Raw genomic sequence first — 24,399 nt, 5'->3', positions numbered from 1 at the left:
TCCCTTTGGTGTCCTGGGCAGAGCATTATGGCAGCCTGGCTTGATAGATTCACTGACTGTAGCAATTGTAAAATCTCTTCTGCATGTTTAACATCCTTGTTCCCCAAGATTAAGAGCCCTCTCTCCTTCCACATTGCTCCATAGGCATGGACTACTACCATGAAGGAATATTTGGAGTTTGTGTAAATGTTAACCTTCTTTCCCTGGGACAGTACTAAGGCTCTCCCGAGGGTTATCAGTTCAGCCCTCTGTGTTGAGGTTTCCAATGCAAGAGCTTGGGCTTCTATTATCTTGTCTGTGGTGACTGCCACATACCTGGCTCACTGTTGGCTAATGTCCATGAAGCTGCTCTCATCTATGTATAGCTCCCAGACTGGTGCTACCAATGGTTGGTACAGTAGATCTGGCCTGTTAGAATAAAGTTGGTCAATGATTTCCAAGCAGTCATGCTGGAGGGCTAAGTTTACTTCTGTGTTTGGGAGTAGAATGCCTGGATTCAAAACTGTAGTCTGCAAGGTAATATTTGGGTTATCCAACAGAATGGTCTGGTATTTACCCAAGCTTCCTGCCATCAGCCAACACCCTCCTTTCTGTTCCAACAGAGTTAGTGCTTGGTGTGGTACCAATACTGTAGCAGGCTGTCCCAATGTGAAATTCTCAGCTTCCTACAAGATGTCAGTTAGTTGCCACTGCTCAAAGGCATGATGGCCATTCCTTTGTCATGTGATCCAACATCTTTGAGAGATAGGCTGTGGGTCTAGGGATGTTTCCCTCTGTCTCTGGTGAAATCCTATTTGCAATGACATAAATGCCTTGAAATAATGAATTTCATACCATTCATGGAATTGTTGGCAATACTGTTCCAGTAATTACTGTACAGTAGTCTAGGGAACCACCTGTGGGGCACCTTTCCCCATAGTCCAAAATGTATGTAGACTATACAATATTACAGTAATAAACCAATACCTCCTTGCACATTGGAAATGGCTATATGTATCCCAGTCCACTAAAATTCTACCAGTGAGCTCCATCCAGGAACCAACCTAGAATGGCTCCTGCGGACCCAGATACACAGCAGGCCCAACCCTATGACCAAAAGAAATCAGGCAACTGGGAAACAAACCAAGGAAACTGGCATCCATGACTCTTATTTTAACAAATGCTCATATGCAAGTTTTTCTATCAACCGATCTCATAATCAGTGAAGCGGAACAATGGCCTCCCACGAAAAGGCCAATTTTCACCTGGAACCTGCTTCACAGCCCTAAAACTCAGCTGGTCTCTCCTTCTTCCCAGAGTCAATTCCCTTCCAAGACCTGTTTCCTTTCCACCTGCTAGGCATGTTTAAGTAGCCGATGCTCCCAGGAGGTTTACAGAAGAACTTTCAGTAACTGAGAAGCCCTACAGTCCTAATCCTTAAGGGTGTAAAACTGCCACAAGTAGCTAAGGCCCCACATTGGGCACCACTACTATAACTGAACTGCTTGTGGGGTCACACTACATGCTGCCCATAGGCAATAACTATGGAGATAGAGTCAGGTGGAAAAGGAAGTGAAATTGTTATTTACTTATAGATATAGACAGTAGATTTCCTGATGCTCACCTCCTCCCCTGCTGTAAGAGGAGTGAACACACTGCTGGTGGGCAACTGCCACAGTGGTTTCCCATGGCTTTGTGGAAGGGCACAGGGCTTGTTACCTGGCTGCACTACTTCCCAGGACCTGCTGGCTCAAATCTCCTTTCCCTTCCATCTTCTTACTAGCCTTGCTCCCAGCACCAGTAGTGCTCTTGTTCAGGCCCAAAGTGCTCAGGGAGGGGTGTCAACCTGACCATCCCTGGCTGCACTGGAGTCATAGCTGACTGGCCCACACTGGCATGGGCCATGGGCAGGCAGCAACCACATGGCTTTCTGCTTGTGAAGGTGCACAAGGTTTGCTGGACCCATACCAGGGAGTGGGCCACCAATGATCAGCAGCCACTGCAGCTTCCCACATGGGGAAGGGGAAGGGGACGTCTCAGCCCAAGCCTGCCTAAGTCCCCTGGCCTGAGTATTGCCCACCCTACCCTCCTACCTGAAACTTGCTGTACTCCCAAACAGTCTGGTCTTAGAGTACTATGACAGGAGACACTCAGAATCCTTCTGGCTAGGTCCTTGTCTCAGAAAACTCAGCCCCCAGCAGTGGACCTACTAGCCATGGCATGAAGGAGTAAAAGTTGGACTTTGCACATAGTCTGCCTTTTAAAGACCCTCCATAATCTTCCATGTGGCAGAAGTAGATGGGAGGCTATGTCTTACCCGATTATCTTCCTATTTTTGGCATGAGCTTCACTCTGTCTCTCTCTCTCTTTTTTTTCCCCCTGTTTGTATGTGTTATCCTGATTGCCGGGGCAATGCAAACACATGTCTTTGGCTCTTCTCCACCCCTCCCCATTTCTGGAAGGGCATTTCCCCCATTACAAGTATAATCTGATTTTCCAAGTGAAATAACATAACGAATGAAGATTACCTTGATTAAAGACATCATGCCTACCCTTATTTAACCTTAGGCAGATTATAAAATGTATGAAAAAATTTTAGGCTACTGGCTCTAATTCAACCAAAAATATCTCTTAGACATGATTTTGAAAGTTGTTAATATAATAAAATAGAAGGATATTAATTTAACAGCGGACAATCACAGAGTAAAACTTCATTTATCACTAGGCAGTGTTAAATACAGCCTGGGCCTTTTCCGCCCCATAATTTTCAAGAATTAACTGATTCTTGATAAGTGTTCTGCAAGGGCTTCGGAGAAAGTTTGCATGGAGAATATAAAAAAAGAGGGAATAGAAACCTTGAGTGAGGAAGAAGGATCACAGGTGACTCTTTTGGAGAGCTGCTGGGCTGCTTGCTTGAATCTCATTAAGGCAGAGGTGAAGCATAAAGTATTTATGTATCAGAGCTATCAGGAAGCCACTGGCCATACTACTCGGTTTTTATATCTGTGAAAACAGCACTAAATGTGATGACCAAACAGAAGAATAAAATAACTTTTTAAAAAAGATCTTTTACCAGAAGGCAGGTACTGTGAAATGCTCAACATGCATTTCTTCATTTATTTTTTGCAACAAGGTTATGATAATATATATTAGGTAATATTCTCATCTCTAGAGATATAGAACTGTGATATGAAGATCTGAATTAGCTTGCCTTCAGTCACAGCACTGACATGGGTAAAAGTCCAAATGCAAACCAAAGTTAGAGTTTTTTAAAAGCAGCACCAAACTAATTTATTTGTATCCATGATAAAATATTTTATGCATTAAAATGAGCAATCATCCAAAGATATTTCTTATGTTCATGTGGTTCTCTTTGCAAAATGTCCTTCCAAGTGGATTCACATGAACAATTCCTGAGTTTTTTTAAAACATGTCCAACTGTTACCTCTTTTGTAGTTTTTCCTGATTTACTATGGGATTTCTTTCCACCTCCCTTTTCGGGTATGGAAATTGCACTTTAAATATAGCATTTACCATTAAAAAAAGAACGAAAGGAAAGAAAAAACTTCCCCTTTCGATCCCTTCTTGACAAATTCTGAGCTCCTAGAATAAATTATTTCTTATGCATTTTTAGTTAGATCAGTTCCTAAAATAATGATTAGCAAATACTAAACACGGAATACATATTTTTCCTCTATTGAATAAATAATTTGGCAAACTGGTAATGCATGTGGATAGTGTACTGATTCTTTCTTCCAACACTTTAAAATGGGTTAATGGGTTCTATTTGATCACTTAATCCCTTTGTAAAGGGAATTTGTGGTCCTAAAATGTGGAATGCATGAAAATGAGAGAACTGAAGCAATCTTAATGTGTTGTGTGTACGTTTCATTCTTTTTTTTTTCTCTCCCTTCAGATGAGAGCAAGATAATTACACAAGGCTCAGTGCTAAGAATATTTTAAAAGTTGGAAAGTTTTACAGAGTGGAATGTTATTTTAAAATTCTTACCAACTTCCATTTGCACTCCTGTTCTAGTCTAAGTAGTTTTACCCATACAGTCAAAATTACATAAATCAGAGCTGTTGAAAATGAACTCTAAAACTTTTTGAAATTTTTAAGCTAATTCTCTCTTTCCCAAATACTTGTATGATTTTTTTATTGTGTATTTATTATTGAATGTGGATCTGTTGAGTGGAGGGAGCCCCAGATGGAACTACCAGAACAATGCCCCCCCTTCCCTGGAGTCCCTCTGTTCTAGGTCCTTTGCACGCTGCCCTTAAAAATTATGGCTTTCAATGGCAGATTTTGGTGAAAAGAAAAAGAACTATTTATTCAAAAATTATACAGGTTTTGAATAATGGCTCACTGTTGCCAATAAATCTCAAAATCCCTTTAAAACACCACCAGCACACAATCCTGCCTTCCCTCTCTTTGCCCAGTCAGGCCAGTCACACCAGTCAGGTGTACTGTCCTTCAGGAAAAAAAGAACAGAAGTCCAGAGCTCAGCTAGGCAGACCTCTTACTGTTCCCAGCACCATCTGCTGTGTCTCGGTGACCTCCAGTTCTTAATTCAGGACCACGTGGCACTTTCTCATAGCCCACTAACAAGAGTCCTTTCTCCCTTTTCCTCCTCACTTGGTTTTTGCATCGTTCTCTTGGGAGTGGAGCAAACTATCTCCAAATTCTTATGCACATGCGCTGTAATCAGGGGAGCTGATCTGCATGACTGCTACATCTTGCTTTCCTGCTTCCTAAGCTGTGTGGTCAAGGGAGCCCCCACTCTGCTCCCAAAACTACATGGTCAAAAGCCTCAAGCATGTCTGCTGTGCCTGGGCCCAAATCCAGGCATGAATCCTCCCCACAACCCCATTTCCAACTCCTCCAGTAAGTGCTATAACCAGGGAGCTACCTGCCCAGTTACAGCCAAGATTTGAGTTATAGAAACCTTCCTGGTTAGCCTTGTTGACATGCAAAATAGCCATCTTTGCATATGAGGTTTGAAGATATACAGCTGTTATTGACTTAGTGGTCTTGCTCCATGTCTCCCATTCCACCTGGCAGCCTGCCTTGTGTAGGTGTAGGGGTGAGAACATTTTATATTTTTCTTGGACACCCCAGGTTCTAGACCCCATTACAAATCCCTCTTTTGGAGAAACATCTTTTTGGCTACTTCTTACATCTTTGTCTGGTTTGGCATCCTTGCCTCCATTCCAGCCTCCACTATGTCCATAAGGGTGACCCAGAAGTCCTTCAAGGTGTCCACTTCTGGCCCTGGGACCTTCAGCAGCCGCTCATACTTGAGTGGGCCCATCATCAGCTCCTCGGCTTTTTCCCAGGTGGGCAGCAGCTCCCAGCTTGGTCTGGGCACCAGCATGAATTTGTTAGGGGGTTTCAATGGAGTTGGGAGTATGGGGACCATCAAAGCTGTTCAAGTGAACCGGAGCCTGCTGAGCCCTGTGAAGGGGGAGGTGGACCCCACCATCCAGCCCATGCACACCCAGGAGAAGGAGCAGATCAAGAGCCTCAACAACAAATTTGCTTCCTTCATCAACAAGGTGCAGAGCCTGGAGCAGCAGAATAAGAGTCTGGAGATCAAGTGGACCCTCCTTCAACAGCAGAAGACAACTCGCAGTAACATGGACAATATGTTTGAGAACTGTATCAACAACTTTGGTGGCAGCTGAAAACACTGGCCCAGGAGAAACAGAGACTGGAGGCAGAGTTTGGCAACATGCAGGGCCTGGTAGAGGACTTGAAGAATAAGTAGCAGGATGAGATCAATAAGCACACTGAGATGGAGAATGAATTTGTCCTCATCCAAAAGTATGTGGATGAAGCTTACATGAACAAGGTAGACCTGTAGTCCCGCCTGAAAAGACTGACTGATGAGATCAACTTCTACAAGCAGCTGTATGAAGAAGAGGAGATTCGTGAGCTGCAGGCCCAGATCTCTGACAAGTCTGTAGTGCTGTCCATGGACAACAGCCGCTCCCTAGACCTGGGCTGCATCATCGCCGCTGTCTAGGCTCAGTACGAGGAGATCACCAACTACAGCCGGTCTGAGGCTGAGGCCATCTACAAGATCAAGTACGAGGAGCTGCAGGTATTGGTTGGGAAGCACGGGGATGACCTGCGTTGCACGAAGACGGAGATTTCTGAGACAAACTGGAGCATCAGCAGAACCCAGGCTGAGATCGATGGCCTCAAAGGTTTCCCTGGAGACTGCCATCAAGGGTGCCGAGCAGCATGGCAAGCTGACCATCAAGGATGCTCAGGCCAAGGTGGCTGAGCTGGAAACTGCTCTGGTAAACGCCAAAAAAGGAGATGGCCCAGCAGCTGCGTGACTACAGGAGCTCATGAATGTCAAGCTGGCCCTGGACGTGGAGATCGTCACCTACCGCAAGCTGCTGGAAGGCGAGGAGAGCCGGCTGGAATCCGGGATGCAGAACATGAGTATCCATACCAAGGTCACCAGCAGCAACTCTGGTGCTCTGAGCCTAGCTCACGGGAACCTCAACTACAGCCTGGGCTTCCAGGCTGGCTTGGGCTCTGGTGGGAGCTCTGGCTCCTTAAGCCGCACCAACACCACCTCCTCCAAGACAGTGGTCGTGAAGAAGATTGAGACCCGTGATGGGAAGCTGGTGTCTGAGTCATCTGGTTTCCTGCCCAAGTGAACGACTACTGCGGCCCCTCCTGTCCTCTGAGCCAGCGGGAAAGGAGCTCTGTCGGGGAGCAGAGGGCACAAGAGACCCTCCTGAGGCTCAGCCCCAGTCTTCAGCTCATCCTTCTGGTGGGGGAGTTCACTGCCTGGGCGACCGCCTCTTACCCATGTCCCCGACTAAAAGCCCAATCAAGTGTTAAATACTTTGGGATTCATTCTGGGGATCCTGATGATTTCTATTCACTGTCATTACCCCCTCCAATTACCCTTTCTTATGGACTGGTTTTAGTTTTCCTGAGGTCCTGATGTTGCGGCGGGTCAGGAAAGGACTCAGTCAACACCAGGAGTAGCGAAGAGAAGGTAAACTTTATTAATGCACGTAGGCCCAGTAGAGTAACCTACCAAAGTCTGGGTCCCAAATCACGATCCCGCGGTCCTTATGCACGCTTAAGGGGGAGGGGATTCTACAGGGCAGGGCATTGCTTTTGGCGCGAAGCACGTTACAAAAGCAGAAGAGAGCCGTATTTGTCTCAGCCGGTGTCAAAATGGCTTTTGCTGCCAGGTTCATGGTCTTCACTCTACAATGAAAGAGGTTAATTAGAGCATTTCTGCTTTACTTCTGGTCTGTGGTGATATCTCATATTTCAGATTTTTTAAAATTTTGCTTTATAAAAATATACCATTGTGATGTGTTTAAAAAGAGTTTTCCAAACTATGCATTCTTCATGTTTCTTGATTCTTAAGTGGCTCTGTTACTTTCTAACTATATTATTCTTAGCAACTTTATGTGCCTGAGCCTCCTACTTGATTTGGACAATTAATAAACCTCATAGACTTTTGGAAGATAAAAACCATGTTTTACAAATAATACTTGATCTTCAAGTATCTGCTGAAATCTTGACTCTAAAGTTCTCCCAGACATCTCATTTACAATATATTCCTCTCTCTCTCACCCACACTTTTGTTTCTACTGTTCTTCCTTTGACTCTGTAGCTCTGGCAATAAATTAGCAACAGACATATTGTATATTGCAGCTGTATTTATTTGTTATCTTCTTGTTCAGTGACATACATCTGATACCAGGTATCTGACACATATGGAATTGTATGACTAAAACAGGACTTGCAGTCTATATTTTTCTATTTTGATTATTATACGTAATGCAAATGCTAAGGTTTTCATACAGGTATCTTTGACCAAGTTTATGATATTTTCTCAAGATAGATTCTTATACAGAGTTATTAATTATTTCTTGTATGTTTTCATCTGACACAGCCTTTTGAAAATATCATTAAAACTTTAATATTTTTAATCAAATTCTACAGTAAATTATTATCAACTTCCATTTATTTAAAAATTCACATCATTAAAATGTCCATACTACCCAAAGCAATTTATAAATTCAACGCAATCCCTGTAAAAATACAAATGACTTAATTCACAGACATAGAACAGACATTTCAGACATTTATATGGAACCGTAAACAACCCTGAATAGCTGCAGCAATTTTGAGAAAGAAAAACAAAGCAAGAGGGATCACAATACTGGACATAAAATTATATTACAAGGTCACCGTGATCAAAACAGTCTGGTACTGGGACAAGAACAGACACATAGATCAGTGGAACAGAATAGGAAGCCCAGAAATAAACTCATGTCTCTATGATCAATTAATATTTGACAAAGGGGACAGAAGCATACATTGGAGTAAAAATAGCTTATTTAAAAAATGATGTTGGGAGAGCTGGACAGCTACATGCAAAAAATTGAAATTTGACCAGCAACTGACACCATACACAAAAATAAACTCTAGATGGATAAAAAACTTAAATATAAGTTGCAACATCATAGAAGTCCTAGAGGAGAACATAGGCAGGAAACTCAGATATCCCATGCAGCAATATTTTCACCAACATGTCCCCTAAAACAAAGGACATAAAGGTAAGAATAAACAAGTGAGACCTCATCAAAATAAGAAGTTTCTGTCCAGCTAAAGAAAACATCAGCAAGATGAAAAGGGAACCAACCATATGGTAAAATATATTTGCCAGTGATACATCAAATAGCAGTTTGATCTCCAAACTATATAAAGAACTTACACGACTCTACTCCAAGAAGACGAACAATCCAATTAAAAAATAGACAAAGGTCCTGAACAGACATTTCTTCAAAGAGAACATACACAGGGCCCAGACACATATGAAAGGATGGCTAGCATCACTAACCATCAGAGAAATGCAAATTAAAACCGCAATGAAATACCACTTCACACTGGTCAGAATAGCCATCATTAATTAATCAACAAACAATGGGTGCTGTAGAGGCTGTAGAGAAAAGAGAGCCCTAGTGCATTGTCAGTGGGAATGCAGACTGGTGCAGCCACTGTAGAAAACAGTATGGAATTTCCTCAAAAAGCTAAAAATGGAACTGCCCTTTGACCCAGTGATTCCACTCCTGGGATTATACCCTGAGAATCCCAAAACACCAATTCAAAAGAAGCTATGTACCCCAATGTTCACAGCAGCACAATTTTCAATAGCCAAGTGCTCGAAGCAGCCTAAGGACCCATCACTAAACGAGCGGATCAAAAAAACCATGGCACATTTACATAATGGAATGGTTTTGAAAGGTTGAAGGGGGAAAAACAGTATGAGTACAGAACAGAAACAAGTCATAGAAAGAGAAAAATTAAAATTTACAACTATATTAAGAAGAGGAAGGAAGAAGACAGAATGGAATAAGAAAAGAGAGATGCAAAATATGAGATTTAAAATAAATTAAAATACAAACTTTGTGAAATAATAGGCACAAAATTGAAGGGAAGAAAGGGAATGTTAAAAAAACTATTTAGGAGAGAAATAATGCAAATAAGCATTGTTTTGAACTCAATACCTGATAGTTTACTTGCTTCTATTTCATTTATCACACTTTCAGGGTATTCCTCCTTACCTTTTGATTGGGGATTGTTTCTTTGTTTCCCCGTTTTAGGTGACTCCTCTTGTTTTTTCATTTTTTTTTATTTTTAAATCATGATTATTCTATTACAGTTCTCTCAGTTTTTCTCCCTTTGCCCTCCACCACTCATCCCACCCCTCCACGATCAATTCCCACCCTGTTGTGCATTTCCATGGGTCATTCATACATGTTCTTTGTTTAGTCCTTTCACCTTCTTACCATCATTGTCCTCCTTCCCCACCCCCTCCAGTCACTTTCAGTCTGCTCCATGTCTCCAGGCTTGTGGTTTCTTTTTTATGTTAGTTTACTTTGTTGAATAGATTCCACTTATCGTTGAGATCATATGGTACTTGTCATTCACTAACTGGCTATTTCACTTAGGATAATATTCTCCAGTTCCAACCATGTTGTTGCAAAAAGGTAGGAGTTCCTGCTTTCTTATTTTATTTTTTTAAATTCAGATTCATTTTATTTATTTTCTTAAATGTCAAAATCCATTATAAAATATTTAAAAATTTTTGATCTAATCATCTACTGATGGGCATTTAGGTTTCTTCCAACACTTGGCTATTGTAAATTGTGCTGCTATGAACTTTGGGGTGCATAGGTTCTTCTATATTGGTGTTTTGGTGTTCTTAGGGTATAGTCCGAGCAGGGGAATCACTGGATCAAAAGGCAGTTCCATTTTCAGATTTTTGAGAAAATTCCACACTGCTTTCCACAGTGGCTGCACCAGTCTGCATTCCCACCAACAGTGTACTAGGGTTCCCTTTTCTCCACAGCCTCGCCAGCGCCTGTTGTTTGTTGATCTGTTTATGATGGCCATTCTGACCGGTGAGAGGTGGTACCTCATGGTGGTTTTGATCTGCATTTCTGTGATGGTTAGTGATGCTGAGCATCCTTTCAAATGCCTCTGGGTCCTCTGTATCTCCTCCTTGGAAAAGCGTCTGCCCAGGCCCTTTGCCCATTTTTTAATTAGATTGTTTGTCTTCTTGGAGTGGAATCGAGTGAGTTATTTATATAAAAGTTATGGTACATATACACAATGGAATACTACGCAGCAGAAAGAAAAAAAGAACTACTAAACTTCGCGACAGCATGGATGGAACTGGAGAGCATCATGCTAAGCGAAATAAGCCAGGGGGTGAAAGACAAATACCATATGATATCACCTACAAGCGGAACCTAAACAACAATACAAGGATGCAAGGAAAATAAGACCAGCAACACTGAAAGGAAAAATAAATTAACAGAGATAAGAGGGAAGGGGGGGGCGGGGAAAAGGAAGGGAAGGGGAAAGTCAAGGAACATATAGCAAGGACTCATGGACAAAACCAAAGGGGAAGAGCTGAGGGAAGGAAGGAGGGAGGGGGCAAGGGAAAGTGATGGGGGGAAGGCAGAGACAAATGTATTTGAAAAAATAAATTAAAATAAAATTTAAAAAAATCAATATGTAAAATCTAAGAAGTTTGAGGAGAAAATACAGAATAATATTTTTCTTACCCTGAAGTAAAATCTTCAAGCCCAGAAGCTGTAAAGTGAAATATTGACAATCTGACTATATTAAACATTTAAGACTATACAGCAATATACATACTAAAAAAGTTAAAGAATAAGTAATAGAACAGGAAAGTAATTGCAGCACATCTAAAAAAGTGTTAATAGTTTTTTGTGTTTTGTTTTGTTTTGTTTTTAGGGAAAAAGCCTATAGACCTTTGCTCAAAAAGTGGATAAAGAATACCAAAAAGTCATTTAAAGATATAAAGCTTTTTAAAAAATAATAGAAATAGGCAAGAAATATACAGAAACAGGTTAAGATTCAACAAATAATGAAGTAACAATTAAAATACATCATTGTCACAATCATATTAATAAGTATTAAAAATTTAGGTAATATCAAGTATTGGTGACTGTGAAAGAAATTGGGTAATCATAGACTCTTTTTTTCATCCTCTTAAAACACTCCCTTTAGCATCTTTTACAATATATGTTTGCTGGAAGTGTATTCTTTTAGTTTTTTTTTTTTTGGTTTGGTTTGGTTTGGTTTGTTTGTTTGTTTGTTTTTGTCTGGGAAACTCCTTATTGTCCCTTCAGTTTTAATTTAGAGTGTTCTTGGGCAGAGTAGCCTTGGTTGCCGACCTTTGTTTTTCATTACTTGGAATATTTCTAGTTGTTCCCCTCTGGCTTGTAGTGTTTTAGTTGAAAAGTCAGCTGCTAGCCATACTGGGGCTCCCTTCTATGTTACTACCTGTTTCTCCCTTGATTCTTTGATTCCTTTTGGATTCTCTGTTTGTCTTTGATGTTTACCATTTTAATTATGATGCGTTTTGGAGTGGGCCTCATTGGGTCCCTCTTGAATGGGACCCTCTGTGCTTCCTGGAATTGTGTGACTTTTTGTCTCCTCCTATTAGGGAAGTTTTCTATCAGTAATTTTTGAAACAGATTCTCTATCCCTTGCTCCTCTTCTTCTGCTTCTGGTATACCTATTATATGGATATTATTGCATTTCAGGTTGTCCTGCATTTCCCTAAATGCCTCTTCATCTTTTTTGAGTCTTTTTTTCACTTTCTTGCTCTTTCTGGGAGCTGTTTTCTACCTTGTCCTCTAGCTCACTGATCTGTTCCTCTACTTCATCTAGCCTGCTTTTGATTCCTTCTACTGTGTTCTTCAGTTCAGAAATTATATTCCTCATTTCTTTTTGTCTCTTATTGATAGTTTCTATGTTCTTTTTCATGCTGATACAGTTTGGAGTAAGTTCCTCATAGTTTCTCTGTAGTTTTTGGTAATTCTCTCTGAGCTCACTGAGCTCATTGAGCTTCCTTAGAACCCTTGGTTTGAACTCAATATCTGATAGTTTACTTGCCTCCAGTTCATTTAGTTCTCTTTGTGGGGATTCCTCCTTTCCATTTGACTGCCATGTTTTTTTTTTCTTCCCTTTATTTGTGAGACTCTTCTTTTTTGCTCGTGCTTCTTTAATTGATTTGTCTTGACTTCCTGACTTTTTGGTGTAATCGTCTATGGTAGGAGATCACTGTTTTTTCTTTCTGGATCTGACTCTGATGATGTCAGATGTTGACCCCGTCTGAATTTACGCAGTCTGTTTGAGGCTTCCAGGAATCTACTAACTGTGGCTGTCTCCTTCAGCTGTTACTGTGGTCACTCTTCACTCAGCAGGATGGCTTAGACACCATAGGGTAGGCAGAATCCACCCTAGGGACTGGATAATTGGGCCCTCTCATGCTGCTATTGCTCATGGAAGTGGCCTGCCTGAGCAAGATAGCTGCTGCCATATGGGGGATGTGTCAGCACCCGATCCTGCCAGCTACTCTCTCAGTTCTCTCCCCAAAGCCTCTTTCCCCAGTCTTTCCTCAGGCATCTCTAGCCCACTCTTCCCCTGCCTTTCCAGAGACCTGGTTAAGTGACTGCAAATAAAAATTTATGTGTTTACCCATTAAATGGCTATTTGTCTCTGCAGACAGCTGCTGCTTTCCACAGCTGGTTGTTATCTGTGTATTTTTTGGTCTCTGGTGCTGTAAGCCAGAGATCCCTGCTTATGGTTTAGACCCTGCTCTTCTCAGGGGGATCCAACTGGCAGTTCAATATCCCTCTGGTGCTGCTGCCCATGAGTGCCCCACCTGCTTTCTTGAGTCTCCATTGCACTCCTTACCGGTCTGGTTGTGCTAAAGCTGATTCTTCTGTCTGCCTGAGGTTATAAGGCTCCTCTCTTGCTATTGTTCAGTTGTTTGTTCCTGCTGATTTCTCCACAATTTTTTTGTAATTCCAGATTTGCCCTGGGAGGAGGTCAGTGTGACTTCTACTCACTCCTCTGCCATCTTGATTCTATCACAAATCATTTTTTGGAGTTATTTTTCATGGTATTTTCTTAGCCATATACAACTCTTCTATGCCATTCAGCTTTGGCTTGGTAATTGCTTTTTTGGTCAGATTAGAGCCCCTGACACTTGATATGATCAGATATTTTAATTTTTCCAATTCAAATATGTGTTTAAAAGTATTTTATTTTTATTTCAATGTGGCTTCAATGGTGTGCATTTTTCTGTGTTCGTTTCACATCCGCAAATCATTTTTGGTGAAGTATCTGTTAAAATATTACATTTTTATTGAGTATGTTTTATTTTTAAATGTCTAAAGAGTTTTTTAGATTTTTGGTTTATTAGGCTTTCATATGATGTGCATATATTTTTTCTGATCTGTAGATTCATATACATTGAGTGAAAATCTTTTTGAAGAGATGTTTATTAATTTTGGTGAATATTAACATAAATTGCTGTTGAATGGCCCTGCTTTGGAAAATAATTTACCAAGTAATATGAATCTCATGGGTATTCATGTGTTTAAAGAACAATAATAAAACTTTATTTGTTCTAATTTCGCCATCTCTAAACTAAACATGTTTTTCATAAGTCTATATCAATGAGCACACAAAAATGTTTCCAATATTCGTAAGTAGGGAAAATTAAAGGAAAGGAAAGAAATGGAGGGGAGTAGAAGGGAAGGAAAAGAAATAAAGAAATAAATAAGTAAGAAAGAAAGAAGAAAGAAAGAAAGAAAGAAAGAAAGAGAGAAAGAAAGAAAGGAAGGAAGGAAGGAAGGAAGGAAGAAGGGAAGGAAGAAAGATGGGAAGGGAGAAAGAAAAAGAAGCTACTATGTTGAAGAATGTATTGCTTCTTAGGAGCCAGATTATATCCTTGAAATCTTATAAGGACCCTGTGATGTAGGTCCATTACTCCCACTATACATTTATAAAAGTTCTAGGCTATTAAATAGCTGATCTTTGGTCAACATGATGATGCATTAAACTCTGGAGATGGAAAATCAAACCTAAATCTTGATTTTACTAAGGCTATTTCTTTTAGATGTCAATATCAAGCTATTTAGGACACTATCAAGTAAGTAACAGTCTTGAGTATAGAAATGATGCACTAGATGTGAGTATTTTATTTATTCAACTGCACTACATTATAGGTTAAGGAGCTAAACATTTCTTGAAATAAATTTTTAAAATCTCTTTTTAAAATATGATAGGCAGTCAGAGCAAGGATGATGGGCCAAGTATGGAATGTCACCAGGCCAGAAAGCCTTCCTCCTAGCAATTGGAAAAAATGGGAAAACAACAACCCCTTATCCCAGAGTAACCTGTTCTCCCCTAACATGTCACTGGTCATGGGGTTTAAACCCCTTGACCATTCATATCTCTGGTCTTGTGGTTTGGACCCTCTCCTAACCTTTCTTTGCCTGTCATGTTGCTAGTCATATGGTATACCCTCCTGAGAGGAGAAATAAAGGGCAGCAGAATAGCTTTATACCACCCCCTTACAAGCCCTTGCACAACTACTCTCTTAAGCATTAAGCCCAAGAGATAACATCTAGGCCTTAGTTGTGTTTTAACTCCAGGCCCAGAAAAACAGCAAAACCAGACAAGTGATGTCATGGCTGACATCAGGACCAGCTGTAATAACTAATGATCCCTTAATGTGGCACCTACACCAATTACTAGAGACACAATCTTGAAAGGACACACCTGAAAAGCTGATGAATATTCTATTGAATTCCTCTCCTGGGACCTCCACTAAAATACCCACCCTTAAAAGCACTTAGGACAGAGGACCCAGCCCTCTCTCCTTCTTGGGAGCTCAACAGTGTCTTTCCCATCTCCCTAAGCCCCTGTTCTCTTTCCCCCCCATGGACATTTCCTTTACCTTTCTGTCTTTCTTCTAAGTTCCAAGGATCCCTTCTTTTGCCTCTGTAAGTTGTTTCCTGAGCTCATTTCTTCCACAGCTCACTTCTACCTCTGTAACTTTCTAAATAAACATTCTCTTAAAGTCTGAGTCTTGGCTCTGAAATCTTTCTTAGTCAGAATTCAAGTATCAAGGTCTAATCACCAGTAACATCCTGGTACCATTTTCACCACCACTTACAAAAGCATCTTGATTTATTATCTTTTATAGAGGACTTGAATCAAGTCATTCTTATCAAATATAAACATTTTGTTAACTTTAATTTTATGCATAATTAAAGCATTGAATTTTTTAATTAATACTTAGAAAATGTACTTCTTTTTTCACTTATATAAAGTCAAAATTTAAAATTAAATGAGAAACATTTTTATCTGCATAATTGATGCAAAAGAGCCATCTAAATCAATATATTTTTGGTGTTTCATAGATGCAACAATATAACTTAGGACATTGATGTTTAAAATATTGTTTTAAAGGGAATATAATGAAAAAAGTTAAATACAGGAATAAACAATTTTCTTCATTCACAATCGTCAGTGGCATTGTGGGTACAGTAATAAAAATCAAAAAACAAATTAATTAAATTATTATTTTAAGTCACTAAAATTGTATCTTAACATTTTGAAATGCTACCTCTGCAACTTATTTTGTTAATATAATGTTCATAGCTTGATACATTAAAAAAGTGAATTTTTTTCTTCATCTCAAGTGAACATGATATTATTCAGAATACCACAGAGGAAACTCACTCTTGCTACTGCTTTCCCATATTTTATGTCAAAATTACTTACTAGAAGTATTAAATAAAACAATTTTCTCAAAGTTCCAAAAGAATTTAACAATTGTGCTTTCTTTTCATGTTCACCTTTACAAATAATGCATTTTAGACAATAAATAGTAATGGCTTTAATTTTAAAAATCATCTCAGGAACACACGAACATATTTACAGTATTAGGTAAAATAATACAAGGTTTTGACATGGATTGTTCTTTTTGTATTAGTTTAAAATGTTACCAAGGCCATACAGTATTATTTTGCAGAAGACTAATAACGAAAATGTTATTAAATGTTACCTGTTATAAAGTGGCTCTTAGGTGTCAAGAACCTAAGAACCGTGTAATCATGGGCCACAATTCTGAAACTAGTGTACTTAAATTTGCCTGCCTCAAACCTATCTTCATGTTTGCACTGAGTACACTGAATATTTTACCTGTAATATATAGGTTAATTTTAATCTGCAATATAAATATCAATAAAGATTGATTTTTAAAATATCTATATCTTTGATGGTTTTTATTGAGGAATATACATAGATTCTGAAGACCTAGATAAAATAGGTTTTTTTTGCATGCTCTCCTTCCAGTTCAACACTTATGTAGATAATACTCTATTATCTACATTTCTTATCCTCTTCAGCTTAAGTATTCCATGACTATCAACAGCAAAAAAAATGCTTCTGTCCTTGTAATCTTCCATTGGATAACATGAAAAGTATAGAGTGGGGGAGAGTATTTATCTGATGATCAGGGACCATATTGTTCCTTGTTTCTTCAAACTTCTAGAACAAGAAATTATATATGCAGAGGTTTTACTACTTGATTCTGATACATCTATAGATGGCAGAAAATTAATTCATGGTTGATATAGCAAAATATGTCGATCATAGTGGCAACTTCATAACAATGGACTTGTTTTTTATATGCATGTTTAAAACAGGAGTAAGAGGAGATTTCAAGACAGTGGAGGAGTGAGTAGAAATCATACCAACCTCTTCCCAGGACCAATTTGGAATCACAACTAAGTTGTGGAGAAATCACTTGGAAAATAAGGAGAAGATCCTTAAAACTTCGGACAGAGGAATTGGATTTAGCACAACTTAACTGGTAAGGAGTGCAGTAGAGGCTCAAGAAGGTGGAATAGGAACCCATGGGGGACAGAGCCACAGGGATAATGAAACAGACAGTTCGATCTCCCTGAGAAGAACAGAGTCTGAACCATAAGTGGGGATCTCTACCCTACAGCACCTGAGCTCAAAAAGCACACAGATGACAGCCAGCTGCGAAAAGTGGCAGGGTTGTTCTCTGCCAAAAACAGGCAGCTGGGGATGCAAAGAGCCATTAAAAGGGCCAACACAAAAATTTGTAATGGCAGCCACTTTCCTGCGGCTCCAGCGGAGGTAGGGGCATAGTGGGCTGCAGCCGCCTCAAGAGAGGCTGGAGAAGGAAGCTTGGGGGAAAAAACTGAGAAAGTGGATGGCAGGGTCCTTATGCTAACTCACATACCATTCTTCAGCTGCCAACTTGTTCAGGCAGACCACTCCCCCGAGATGCAGCAGTGTGAAGAGACACAATAGCCCCGCCCTTGGGAGGCTTGGCCCTGGCCAGGCAATGTACAGGCCTGCGTGCTGAATACAGAGCGGCAATCACAGATAGTAGACCCCTGAATAAAGGGGATGCAAAGTGATCTAGAGATGCTTGAGGAAAGTCTAGCAACAGAGGCATTAGGGAGAGAACTGAGAGAGTAGCCAGGGGAACCCCAGTGCTGACTCTTCCGCCATAGAGCAGCAGCCATATCACTCAGGCATAATACTGCCCTGAGTGGCAGCAGCATGAAAGGACACAATAGATGGGCCAACAGGATGGACTCTGCCCCACCCTGACTGCTGAGGGCAGAGTGACTAAATTAAGACTAGAGGAGAAAGGCAGAGACAGTAGATTCCAGGAAGATTCTTAAAGATTGCCTAAACTGAGACAAGGTCAACAGCTGACATCATCAGAGACAGATCCAGAAAGAAAGAAGAAAAAAAATGATCTCCTACCAGAGAAATTCACACCACAAAATCAGGAAGTCAAGACAGATCAATTAAAGAAGCAGGAGCAAAAAAGAAGAATTTCACAAATAATGGGAAGACAAGGAAACACCCCTCAATCAAAGGGAAAGGAGGAATCCTCACAAAGAGAACTAATAGAGACAAGCGAACTATCAGATATTGAGTTCAAAACAACAGTTCTAAGGAAGCTCAGTGAGCTCAGTGAGCTCAAAGAGAATTACCAAAAAACTACAGAGAAACTATGAGGAACTTACTCCAAACTGTATCAGCATGAAAAAGAACATAGAAACTATCAATAAGAGACAAGAGGAAATGAAGAATATAATTTCTGAACTGAAGAACACAGTAGAAGGAATCAAAAGCAGGCTAGATGAAGCAGAGAAACAAATCAGCGAGCTGGAGGATAAGGCAGAAAAAAGCTCCCAGAAAGAGCAAGAAAAGGAAAAAAAGACTAAAAAAGGATGTAGAGGCATTTAGCAAAATGCAGGACAACCTGAAGTGTAATAATATCCATATAATAGAAATACCAGAAGAAGAAGAGGAACGAGGGAAAGAGAACCTGTTTGAAAAAATAATGATGGAAAACATCCTTAATTGGAGGAGAGAAAAAGTCACACAATTCCAGAAAGCACAGAGGGTCCCATTCAAAAGGGACCCAATGAGGTCTACTCCAAGACACATCATAATAAAAATGGCCAATATCAAAGACAAACAGACAATCTTAAAGACAGCAAGAGAGAAACAGGTAGTAACATAGAAGGGAATCCCAATATGGCTAGCAGCTGACTTCTCAACTAAAACATTACAGGCCAGAAGGGAATGGCAAAAAATATTTCAAGTCAGGAAAAACAAGGGCATTCAGCCAAGACTACTCTACCTAGCAAGGCTCCCAATTAAACTGGAAGGTGAAGTAATGAGTTTCCCAGAGAAAAGAAAACTAAAGAATACACCTCCACCAAACCAGCACTACAAGATATGATAGAGGGACTGTTTTAAGAAGATGAAGAAAAAGAGCAAGGAAGAGAGGAACACAGGTACAAATGGAAAAAATTGAATAAGTACGTATCAATAATAATGTTAAATGTATATGGATTAAATGCCCCAATCAAAAAAACAGGTTAGCTGAATGGATAAGAAAACATGATCCACACATATGCTTCTAACAAGAGACCCACGTCAAACAAAGAACCTACACAGACTGAAAGTAAAGGACGGAAAGAAATATTTCAAGCGAATAGGGATAAAAAACAGGGATAACAATACTTATATCAAACAAAAGAGATTTCAAAGCAAAGGCCATAAAAAAAGAGCTAGAAGGACACTTTATAATACTCAAAGGAAAAATCCATCAAGAAGATATAAACATTGTAAACATCTATGTACCCAAAATAGGAGTACCCTAATATGAGGAACACCTTGGAGGACTTCAAGAAAGATATAGTCAGTAAAATACTGAAAGTGAGGGATTTTAACACCCCACTGTCAAAAATGGATAGATGTTCCAAATAAAACATCAACAAGGATATTGTGGAACTGAATGATGCAGTAGATCAAATGGACTTAACTGACATATATAGAACCTTTCATCCCAAAGAAGCAAAATACACATTCTTTTCAAATGTACATGGATCCTTTTCAAAGACAGACCACATGATCGGACACAAAACAGGCCTCAACAAATTCAGGAAAACCGAAATCATAACTAGCATTTTCTCGGACCACAAGGATTTGAAACAAGAAACCAACCTCAAGGAAAAAAACTCAACAACATTCAAACTCCTGAAGACTGAATAGTACACTATTAAACAATGAGGGGTCAATAATGAGATCAAAGAAGAAATCAAAAAGTTTCTGGAAACAAACAAAATGAACATATTAGTGCCCAAAACTTATGGAACACAACGAAAGCAGTCCTGAGGGGAAGTTCATAGCTATACAGGCCTACCTAAAAAAGACAGAAACATTTCAAAAAAATGACTTCACCCTCCAGCATCAAGGACTGGAGAAACAACAACAAACAAAGACCAGAATGAGGAGAAGAAAGGAAATAATAAAAGCAGACTTGAATGACATCCAGAATAAAAGAACAAAACCAAAGGGGAAGAGCTGAGGGAGGGAAGAAGGGAAGGGGCAAGGGAAAGTGGTGGGGGGTAGGCAGAGATAAATGTATTTGAAAAAATAAATTAAAATAAAATTAAAAAAAAAAAGAATAAAAGAACAATTCAAAGGATCAACCAATCCAGTAGTTGGTTCTTGGAAAAGATAAACAAAATCAACAATCCTTTAAGCAGGCTCATCAAGAAAAAAAGGGAGAGGACCCAAATAAATAATATCAGAAATGAAAGAGGAGAAAGAACAACTGATATCACAGAAATACAAAGGATTGCAAGTTATTACTATGAACTGTAACTATGCCAAGAAATTTGAAAACTTTGATAAATTGGACAAATTTCTAGAAAAATATATCCTCTCAACACTGAATGAAGATGAAGCAGGAAGCCTGAACAGACCAATATAAGTTGGTGAAATTGAAGCAGTAATCAAAAAAAAAAAAAAAAAAAAAAACTCCTGGCACAAAAAAGCCCTGAACTGGACAGTTTCACAGGAGAATTTTACAAAATATATAAGCAAGAGCTAACCCCAGTCTTTCTCAGACTCTTCCAAAAAAATCCAAGAAGAGGGAAAACTCCCAATCTCTTTTTATGAGGCCAGCATCATACTCATCCCAAAACCAGATAAAGACACCACCAAGAAAGAAAACTACAGGCCGATATCACTTATGAACATAGATGCTAAAATCATCAACAAAATATTGGCAAACTGCATCCAGCAATAAATTAAACAGATCATCCACCATGATCAAGTGGGATTCATCCCAAGGAGGCAAGGATGGTTCAGTATTCACAAATCAATAAATGTAATACATCACACAAACAAAAGAAAAGAAAAAAAACACATGATCATCTCAATAGATGTGGAAAAAGCATTTGATAAGGTACAGCACCCATTTTTGATAAAAAACACTCAGCAAAGTGAGAATGAAGGGGACATACTTCAACATAATAAAGGCCATTTATGAAAACCAACAGCCAACGTCCTACTCAATGGACAAAAACTAAAAGCTTTTCCACTAGGAATAGGAACAAGACAAGGATGTCTGCTTTCACCACTTCTCTTCCGCATAGTGTTGGACATCCTAGCCACAGCAATCAGACAAGAAAAAGAAACAAAAAGCATCCAAATTGGAAAGAAGGAAGTAAAACTATCATTGTTCGCAGATGACATGATAATTTACATGGAAAACCATGTAGATTCACCAAAAGACAACTATACCTAATAAGTGAATTTGGCAAAACAGCAGGATACAAGATCAAAATTCAGAAATCAAAGGCATTTTTGTATACCAAAAATGAAATAGCAGTATCAGAAATCAGGAAAAATATCCCCTTTGTATAGTACCTAGGAATAAACCAAGGAAGTTAATGACCTGTATGCAGAAAACTATACAATACAGAAGAAAGGAATTAAGGAAGACACAAATAAATGGAAGCATATACTGTGTTTATTGATTGGAAGAATTAACATCATCAAAATGTCCATACTACCCAAACCAATATATAGAGTCAACTCAATACCTATTAAAATAGAATGATGTATTTCACAGACATAGAACAAACATTTAGAAAATGTACATAAAACCATAAATGACCCTGAATAGCAGCAGCAATTTTGAGAAAGAAAAACAAAGTAGGAGGGATCACAGTACCAGACATGAAACTCTATTACAAGGCGACAGTCAAAACAGTCTGGTACTGGCCTAAGGGCAGACAGATAGATCAAAGGAAAGGAATAGAGAGCCCAGAAATAGACCCATGTCTCTATGGTCAATTAAAATTTGACAAAGGGAGCAAGCATCAAATGGAGTAAAAATAGCCTCTTCAGCAAATGGTGTTGGGAGAGCTGGACAGCTACATGCAAAAAATTGATTTCAACCAGCAACTGACACCATACACAGAAATAAACTCAAGATGGATAAAAAACTTAAATACAAGTTGCGACATCATAGAAGTCTTAGAGGAGAACACAGGCAGGAAACTCTCAGATATCCCATGCAGCAAAATTTTCACCAATATGTCCCCCAAAGCAAGGGACATAAAGGTAAGAATAAACAAATGGGACTTCCTCCAAATAAGAAGCTTCTGTAAGGCTAAAGAAAACATCAGCAAAATGAAAAGGGAGCCAACTGTGTGGGAAAATATATTTGCCAATGATATATCAGACAGGGGTCTGATCTCCAAAATATATAGAGAATTCACACAACTACACTAGAGGGAGACAAAAAATCCAATTAAAAAATGGGCACAGGACCTGAACAGACACTTCTCCAAGGGGGACATACACAGGGACCAGAGACAAATGAAAGGATGCTCATCATCTCTACCCATCAGAGAAGTGCAAATTAAAACCACAATGAGATACCACTTCACACCGGTCAGAATGGCCATCAAAAATAAATCAACAAACAGCGGTTCCTGGCGGGGTTGTAGAGAAAAGGGAACCTTAATCCACTGCTGATGGGAATATGGACTGGTGGAGCCATTATTGAAAACAGTGTGGAATTTCCTCACAGATGTAAAAATGGAACTGCCTTTTGATCCAGGAATTCCAGTCCTGGGGCTATACCCTAAGAATCCCAAAACACCAATTCAAAAGATCATATGCACCCCAATGTTCATAGCAGCACAATTGACAATAGCCCAGTGCTGGAAGCACCTGAAGTTTCCATCATTAAATGAGTGGATCAAAAAACTATGGTACATTTATACAATGGAATATTAAGCAGCAGAAAGAAAGAAAGTGTTACTACCCTTTCTTACATAATAGATGGAACTGGAGAGTATTATGTTAAGTGAAATAAGCTAGGGGTTGAAAGAAAAAAAACATATGATCTCACCTATAATGGAACCTATTCAGCAAAGCAAGCAGGCAAGGAGAATATGAACAGCAACATTGAAAGAAAGAAACCAATGGGGATGAAAGGGAGGGAAGGAAGGGCGTTGCAGGGAGGGGAAGAAAGGTCAGATCAAGGGACAAGTATGAAGGACACATGGATGAAGCCAAGGTGGTGAAGGATTGAGGTAGATAGGTGGGGTGGGTGTGGCAGGCGAAAGTGGTGGTGGGTAAGTGGAGACAAATATATGTGAATTTTTTTTAAAAAAATAAATAAATAAAACTTTGCTTGGTACAAAAAAAAAAAGTAAGGTAGGGATAAGATATTGCTGCTTGGATTATCAAGTTACATAAAAAGAGTAAGCAGACCTCCAGCAGTATGCATAAGGGTTTATTAATCTTTATACACATAGTAATTTTACTGTATAAATATGAAACTAAGTGTTCTGGGGTCTTACCAAAGTATTTCTTTAACATTAAAGATCTGCTATTAAAAAAAGCAGTTGAGTTGTTAATTTTCATTCAGCCTCATTCCACCATGAAAAGTTATTAAGGACACCCATTAGCTGTTAATTTGAAATATCCCACCTTCAGTCAAATAAATGTATTTGAACAATAAAAAAATAAAAAAAAAGAAATATCTTAGACAAGGATGCTAAAACTTCCATTGATATTTTTCCCACAGCTTCCTAGTCTCTGCAAGTTGTTGGCAAGACTATTTCATCAGTCTTCCCTTTCAGTTTTTGAGCTAATGCAAATGATTTACCTGAAGATGCCTGAAAAGCAGAAGCATGTAGATGCATTTAGAAAAATACATTGTAAAGCTGGCTTCATAAGCCAAACTCCTCTAATATTTTTAGTTAGATCAGAAAGATACAAATTTTAGCTATGCTTTTGTGTAATAAATGGCTTATATTTTGCTTCTCATACATGCTCTTTACCATGTCTAAACTGCTACACTTAAAAGTTTTCAAACCTAACAACTTCTTCCTGGTCAATTTTCCATAATGGTTTCCAAGAAAAAATATTCAGTTTTCAAAAGATCTGGTAACCAAGTCTATATATTTTTTTCACTTGATGTAATGATTTGTATAGATGTTCAATCATGAGATTTTGTATTCCTAACCTATCATGGGTTAAATAAAAATACAGCTATTGGTTTATTGAAATTATGACTGCATACTAAGAAGCCTTAATTAGATAAAATTTTATACATATTCTAGCATTAATATATTGTAAAAGTGTTAAGATAAGTTTTTTTC

General features: G+C 39.1%; 1 pseudogene; it reads left to right on the top strand.

Annotated features, from left to right (window-relative positions):
• Positions 1–5,172: 5,172 nt before the first annotated feature.
• On the top strand, positions 5,173–6,654 carry LOC129074238 (keratin, type II cytoskeletal 8-like; annotated as a pseudogene).
• Positions 6,655–24,399: the final 17,745 nt, after the last annotated feature.

This window comes from Pteronotus mesoamericanus, unplaced genomic scaffold, assembly GCF_021234165.1.
Source record: "Pteronotus mesoamericanus isolate MK-2021 breed Mesoamerican mustached bat unplaced genomic scaffold, CSHL_Meso_final contig_48, whole genome shotgun sequence".
NCBI lineage: Eukaryota > Metazoa > Chordata > Mammalia > Chiroptera > Mormoopidae > Pteronotus > Pteronotus mesoamericanus.
Note: the sequence above shows the minus strand (reverse complement) of the source record. Positions and strands in the feature narration are given on the sequence as shown.